Below are 8,135 nucleotides of genomic sequence, written 5' to 3' on the forward strand. Positions count from 1 at the left end.
TCTGGAACCCTTTCTATATCTTGGGTTTCACCTACTTTTTATTTCTTCCTGTGTACTTGTCTAAAGGGCAGAGACTATGTTTAATTCCACTTTGTACCCTTGTTTGTACCTGGTGCAAAGTAAACATTTCATAAATTTTTGTTGAATCATACTCCTCCCCTACTTATAAAATCTTTAATAGTTTCCTACTGTCTGTAGGAGAGAGTTGGCTCTCCTTATTGTAGAAAGTAAGACTCTGACATGAGCTCTGGCTCTGACCCTCCATTCTCGTCTCTTCTGGTATGACCCTACTGTTCACCCCAGATACGACTCTTCATCTACAGTGAGGCCCCAGGCCACGGATGTCCAGCAACTCTCCCTGCAGCCACGATCCCACCTGTCTTAGCGGCCCGTCAGATTCTCTAAAACACAATCTGGGGACCCTGAAGCCAGAAGCTCGCTTTTACTCCTAAGCAGAGCTTTTGCTCTGAATCTGTCATCTGTGGTCGGGGTATATAACATTTCTTCCTCCATGTGAAACCCAAAGCACTTCAGATTTTAGCCTGGAGTCTGGCCCCAGCCAAGCTTGTCCCAGCTCTTCAGGGTCACAGGTGTCTCACAAACAGGATATAGAAGTACGGGACCAACCCCACATTGTATCTCTTCACCTTACTCAGTTTAATTCAGTAAACACTAATTTCGCGCCTATGACATCCAGACCCAGACCAAGGTGCTGTGGATACAGCTATAAACGGGACAGTCCTCTCAAGAGGTACATAGAAGGGCCCCCGGCTAACTCAGTTGATGGAGCATACCACTCATGATCTCGGGATTGTGAGTTTGAGCCCCACATTACACCACATTGGGTGTAATGTTTACGTAAAATAAAGAAATAATTAATTAATTAGTTCAAAATCTTTTTTTAAAAGATTTTATTTATTTATTGACAGAGAGAGAGATCACAAGTAGGCAGAGAGGCAGCAAGAGGGGGTGGGAAGCAGGCTCCCCGCTGGGCAGAGAGCCCAATGCGGGGCTCAATGCCAGGACCCTGAGATCATGACCTGAGCCGAAGGCAGAGGCTTAACCCACTGAGCGACCCAGGCACCCCCAAAATCTTTTTAAAATTTTTTAAAAAGAGAGAAACACATAGAATAGTTTAGGGAAACAGACCTACACAGAGTTTCAATACAAAAAGGAATATGTGAGGGGCACCTGGGTAGCTTAGTCCGTTGGGCATCTGATTCTTGATTTCGGTTCAAGTCTTGATCTCAGGACCCTGGGATCCAGCCCCACATCAGGCTCAGTGTTCAGCAGGGCGTCTGGTTAAGGATTCTCTCTCCTTCCCCCCTCTGCCCCTCCCCCTACTCATGCGTGTGCACATGTGCTCGCTCTCTCTCTCAAATAAATAAATCTTAAAAAAAGAAAGAAAAGAATATGGGAGCTAGAGAAGGGCTATCCCGAGCATCAGGGAAGGCTCTTTGAAGGAGGGTGTCGCTTAGGGGAGCTGGTATATAACTGACAAGATGAATGTGAGGCACAATCATGAAATTAAGCTTTGTTTAAGCTTTACACGTGAATTCTCCTCCATCAGATGCTCCGATACATGAGGGTGTTGCCAATGATTCCACTAAAATGAACAACACGATCAGTACTTATGGGTCAGAGAGCCTCGCTCTGTACTGTGCAGAACAACCTAGAACTTGGCCGTTATCTCACCAGACTGGATGTGGGTCAGCTAACTAGTGTCTTAAGGAAGAACATGGCTGGCATATGTGTGTGTGTCATTTTTTTCTGCGATAGTCTTTACATATGCTTCAAGTCTTGCGGTACTTTAAGTTGCTCTATTCTAGCAATAGAAGTGGTGGTAGAAATGTTCCCAGTCTGCCTGTAATCTCGTGAAAGGCCTAGTAAGATTGTCTCTTCTCCATATATACAGGAGCCCACAGGAGAGTGGCATTCCACCAAGGACCTGAGCATTCTGCCACCTGTGTATAATCTTTAAAGGGAATGAGGAACGGTGAGGGGAGACGTTATTTATAACCCCTCTCACCTGAAGCATCCACCCATTACCCAACCGATAACCTGTCATAACTGAGGAAAGAGTTGATCACACTCCCTGCAAGGACTGGGTGTCTTTCTAAAGAGGTTTCACCTGGACTTCTGTAAGCATCAAGTGGCCTCCGCTCTTGGAGACGAGTGAGGGAGCTGGGGGTAAACCGGACACATGCACACATGGGTATGCCCTCGCACAACACGTTTTTACAACTCCCTGGCTTTGTTTACACTATTTGTCCAACTTGAGCTTTCTCACACTTTCCACGGGTCATTCCTTGGAAGACTTGTTTAAGTAATACCTCTTCTAGGAAACCTTCCACCATCTAATAAAAACCAATGGTTCTTGGGGTGCCTGGTTGTCTCAGTAGAGCATGTGACTTTTGATCTTGGGGTCCTGAGTTCAAGCCCCAAGTTGGATGTAGAGTTTACTAAAAAAAAAAAAAAATTGGGGCGCCTGGGTGGCTCAGTCGGTTAAGCATCTGCCTTCGGCTCGGGTTATGGTCCTGGGGGTTCTGGGATTGAGCCCCTTGTTGGGCTCCCTGCTCAGCGGGGAGCCTGCTTCTCCCTCTGCCCCTCCCTCTGCCTGTGATCACTCTCTCTCAAAAATAAATACAAAAAAATTGTTTTAAGATTTTATTTATTTATTTGAGAGAAAGAGAGTGCCTGAGGGGGAAGAAGTTCAGAGAGAGAAGCAGACTCCCCATGGAGCTGGGAGCCCGATCTGGGACTCAATCCCATGACTCTGGGATCAAGACCTGAGCCAAAGGCAGTCACTTAACCAACTGAGCCACCCAGGAGCCCCACATAAAAATTTCTTAAAAATCAACTGTTCTCTGCTCAGCGCTCCTAATGATTTCTCGATGTCCAAAAGCTACATGAGAGTCCTTCGTCATGTCTGTGCTCATCATGTTCCCTGGTGGATACGGCCTCACAAACCTTCCCGCTCAGTTCTCCTGGTAGCCGCTACCGCAGACAGGGGGAGGCATATCAGCAGACAAGTGTGTTCACGCACGCCGGCTTTCGGTCAAGTGCAGTGTGAATCCAGGGTACATCGCTAATTACCTGTGTCATCTTTGGAAAATGAGTTAACTTTTCTGAGTCTGTTTCCTTATCCTTAAATTCGGAGAATTATAGTAGTTCCTGTCTCACAGGCCTGTTATGACAGTCAAATAAGATGACTCACAGCAAGGATTTAGAGCCGGACCTGGAAGGCACTCATTACAAGTTAGCTGTTGTAACGAGCAACACACTGTCGTCCTGTAGATGTTTAAAAGGCGTGTGGTGAGGGAACCCGGCAGGTGCGGGCTTGTCTCAGGATCCAGGCCTGCCAAGGAGGTAGCTCCTTGCTTCAGCCTCCTCTTCTCTCCAGACTTTGATGAGGCTACCTTCTGAGCTCTTGGTTCCTCACGGGTCCTTACATTTGTCCTCTCTCTTTCTCCTTGAAACTGTACTAGTGCCTTGTGGCCTACTCTAACCCCAGTCCGGAAACCAATGCCCCAACTCCATTCTGGGCTGACTTCCTGGCTTCCTCCCACAGCTCCAGGTCTCTGTTCTTAGTTGTCCCTAGGCCAGGACACAGATGTTCACAAATGTTTTTTGAAGGGTTTCCAGAGGGAATCAGGCATGTGTAAAAAGTGAGTAACAACTCCTCACTGATAGAGGCCCATAAACTGGGAGGTGGTACTGAATAGCAATTGGCCAGAGATTTTAGAATCAGAAAGACCTAGGCTTGGTTCCGAAGTCTGAATCTTATCACCTTGAGCAAAATACCTAACCTATGTGTACCTGTTTCCTCACTTATAATATGAGGATAATTATATCTCTCTCACAGAGTTATTGTGAAGATTACATAAGACAATATATATAAAACACCTAGCACATTCTAGAACATAGCCAGCAGTTGGTAAATGGCTGCAACCATGAACAGGTAGTTAAAACGCTTTGCTTCTTTCTGAAAACCAGTGAGGTTGAAGTATCTAAAGTCAGACTACTTGCCAGGGGCTCTGCTCAGACGTAAGATCCAGAGAATCTGAAGTACAAGGCAAAAATTATTTGTCAGAGAGAGAGGGCAGAAGTAGGGGAGTGGCAGGCAGAAGGAGAAGCAGGCGCCATGCTGAGCAAGGACCTTGATGCGGGACTCGATCCCAGGACCCTGGGATCATGACCAGAGCTGAAGGCAGATGCTTAACTGACTGAGCCACCCAGGCACCCCCATTTCATGCAAAACTTAATTGTCAGCATATTTGGTAAGACTACCTTTGAACCACCTCATTCCCCTCCAGAGTCACCCAAATATCCCTAGGAATATGTATTAGTTTCCTGCTGAAATCTGGGCAAGCTTGACTGGATTCTTTGCTCAAGGTCTTATAAGGCAAAAGTAAAAATATTCACTGGACTGGACTCTTATCTTGAAGATTTGGGGAAGAATCAAATCTAAGCTCACTTAGGTCGTTGCAGAAAAAAGTCCCTTGTAAACGTGGATCGGTCGAGGTGCCTCTTTTCTAGCTGGCTCTTAGCCAGGGGTCACTCTCAGCTCCTCAAGGTTGCTGTCAGGTCCTTTCCATGTGGCCCCCCCAATTCTTAAAACTGGCAATGGCCCACCTGTGCTTTGAGTCTCTTTGACTTCTACTACCAGCTGGAGAAAACACTCTGCTGTTAGAAGGCTCAAGCGTTTACCTGGATAATCTCCCTATTTGAAAATCAACTGATTAGGGGTGTTTTGGTTTTTGCCTCTGGTTTCAGCTCAGGTTGTGATCTCAGGGTCATGAGATCGATCCCCAATAGGGCTCCAACCGCAGTGCACAGTCTGCTTGAGATTCTCTCTCTCCCTGTCCCTACTGCTCATGCTCTGTCCCTCTCTTAGTGACTAAATAAAATCTTTTTAAAAGAACATTTTTTAAAAAGATTTTATTTATTTATTTGACAGAGGGAGAGAAAGTGAGAGTGGGAATACAGGCAGGGGAAGGAGGGGAGAGAGAAGCGGGCTTCCCTCGGAGTGGGGAGCCTGATGTGGGGCTCGATCCCAGGACACTAGGATCATGACCTGAGCTGAAGGCAGATTCTTAACGACTGAGCCAACCAGGTGCCCCGTTTTTTTAAAAAAATATTTTAAAAAAAGATTTAATTTAGTCACTTGAGAGAGAGAGAGAGAGAGACAGAGACAGAGGCAGAGGATGAACAGGGAGAGAGAAAAGGCAGCGGAAGAAGCAGACTCCCTGCTGAACTGCGAACCTGATGTGGGGCTCAATCCTGGGACCCTGGGATCATGACCTGAGCTGAAGGCAGACATTTAATCATGTGAGTCACCCAGGTGCCCCTAAATAAAAAAATCTTTTTTAAAAAAGCATCAACTAATTAGTAACCTTAATTATATCTGCAAGATCTCTTCAAAAGAGTACCTCAAAAGAGTAGTGTTGTTGTTGTTTTTAAAGATTTTATTTATTCACTTGACACAGAGAGAGAGAGCACAAGCAGGGGGAGCTACAGGCAGAGGGAGATGGAGAAGGAGGAGCAGACTCCCTGTTAAGCAAGGAGCCTGACGTGGGGCTCAATCCCAGAACCCCAGGATCACGACCTGAGCCAAAGGCCGACGCTTAACCAACTGAGCCACCCAGTTACCCCCCCAGATTTGTGTTTGACTGGATGCCTAAGGACTGGAGATCTTGGGCAGCCGTCTTAGAATTTTGCCTGCCACAGCATAGTTACAATCCCCTGAAACCCACCCCCCCTCAGTCCCTTGAGTTCCTTGACACGGGACCTTTGGGGTGTTGAGAAGCTATTGCCTCTGATTTCTCAGCCTCATTCACAAGATGCTGGTATCCAAAACCCTGTAAGTTCTCATACAAGGGACCAAATCAGTCAAAAGTGTTACTGTCTGTCCTAGGGAATGCATCGTTCTGGAAGATTTCTGTATAAACTCTATAAAAAGCAAATCTTAAAATTCTGACATTAAGGATGCCACATTTATTAACTATTCATGTTGAGTTTATCTACCCAAATGTCTGTCTTTGAAGAGTTAATGATCTGTTTGGGAAGATGGCTAAATAAATTACTAATTATAATTCAATGAGCTAAGTGCTATAGTAGATTCATATAAGGTTATAGACTTCCTGGAATCAAAGACAACTTTAAAAATATATATATATTTAATTTGTTATTTGAGAAAGAGAGTGAATGAGAGAGAGAGCACAAGCAAGAGTTGGGAGGGTGGGGGGTGTGGGGAGAGGGGACGAGGGAGAAGCAGAATCCCTGCTGAGTAGGAAGCCTGATGTGGGGCTGGATCCCAGGACCCTGGGATCGTGACCTGAGTCAAAGGCAGAAGCCTAACCAACTGAGCCACCCAGGTGCCCCTCAAAGACAACTTTGTTGTTGCATCATCAAATTCCAACAGCCTTTTGGGACATTAAGAATATCCTACGGGCACCAACTGGCTCATGGAACTCTTGATCTTGGGGTCATGAGTTTGAGTCCCACACTGAGGGTAGAGTTTACTTAATATTAATTAAAAAAGACTATTCTGTCAAACGTATATGTCCTAAAGATTTTATTTATTTATTTAGCCGGGGGAGGGGCAGATGGAGAGGGAGAGAGAGAATCCCAAGCGATTCCCCTGTGTGGGGAAGCCCAACGTGGGGCTCGATCCCACAACCCTGAGTTTATGATCTGAGCCAAAATCAGGAGTCAGTCACTCAACTCACTGAACTACCCAGGTGCCCCTCGAATGTATATGTTTTTTAAAAAACTTGACTTACAATAGCATATGTTTATCACTGGAATTACTTACTAGCCTCTTCTCTAAACCAAACTTAGAGTAAAGACTCTAACTTTTTTGGATCCACTAAACTTTTCTTGAAGAGTGAATCTGTCATCAGTTCTAAGTCTGAAAGTTCTTTGACCTTTCCTGAGAAATTTGTTAAGATGTGCAAACAATGACCATCCTGTTACTTTTCCACCTACTTCTCAATCTGGTAGTTGACTAGTTTTTTGTTTTTCTGTTGTTGTTTTTTTTTTTCCAATACTGATTGTAAGACCTATCCTGATTGCAGAAGTATTAAAATGTGAAAAACTTGGGGCTTATTTTTGAAGATATATGGTTTCTAAAGGCTACTGAAACATGAATGAGGAAGTGATTAAAATTTTGCCTGGGTGAGGCGTGACATTTGACTTGGATCTAGGAAGTTGAGTAGGACTTTCCCAGGCAGATAAGGGGATTAAAGGTATTCCAGGCCTAGAAAAACTTCTGTCCTGGTGCTTATCTGAAGCTATACTGTTAATGTTACTCTACTTCCAGGAGTCTGTAAATTCCTTGAGGTCATGAACCAATTCCATCTCCCAAAATGACCATTTGGCTAATTATTTTGTAATTTAATTTTATTTGATTAATCTATTTCAGAGTTACTAAGTTGATTCATATTTATACTTACTGACAGAAGGAGTATTTTGCGTAATTCATCATAGAAAACTTGGTAAATACAAAAAAGCAAACAAATTCCACACAAATCCATTGGAATTCCACCACCTGGAGAAACCATTGTTAATGGTGTATATGCTTCAAGGCTTTCTATTTCTATACTTTTAAAGCAAAAATGGTATCATATTTATCAGTTCATAATTTGCTATTTTCACTAAATCATCGTATTAGAAATACGGATCATCATTTGCATACCCAGCATCCCATTGGAGGAAATACTGCCTAGCTCATAGTTTTCTATCCTTAATTGGCTCTATCTCCTGACTACAACTAATTGAACTAAAGGGTTGGCATCTGATTGCAGGACAGCCCACCTGTGGGCGGTCAGAGACATACCCATGAGGTGAAAAGATGAGCTGGGCCAACCATGCTTCTGGGTTATAGAATTGGGCGACTGAGACTATCCTCAAAGAAGCTGATGGTGTAAGGATGCTGTGACCTTGAATTAAAGCCCTGGCAAGTCAAATAAATAGAAGTCAGAGTTGTGAAGGAGCAGAAAAAATTAGAACGGAGGAGGCTGACAGTCAAAAAGAGGTAGGAGCAGACCTGCAGAGAAGTGGAGATACCTTCAACCTTCCATTAGTCCTGTTTTTCTTTCTTTCTTTTTTTTTTTTTAAAGATTTATGTATTT

The sequence above is a fragment of the Lutra lutra genome, chromosome 7 (genome assembly GCF_902655055.1).
Source record: "Lutra lutra chromosome 7, mLutLut1.2, whole genome shotgun sequence".
NCBI lineage: Eukaryota > Metazoa > Chordata > Mammalia > Carnivora > Mustelidae > Lutra > Lutra lutra.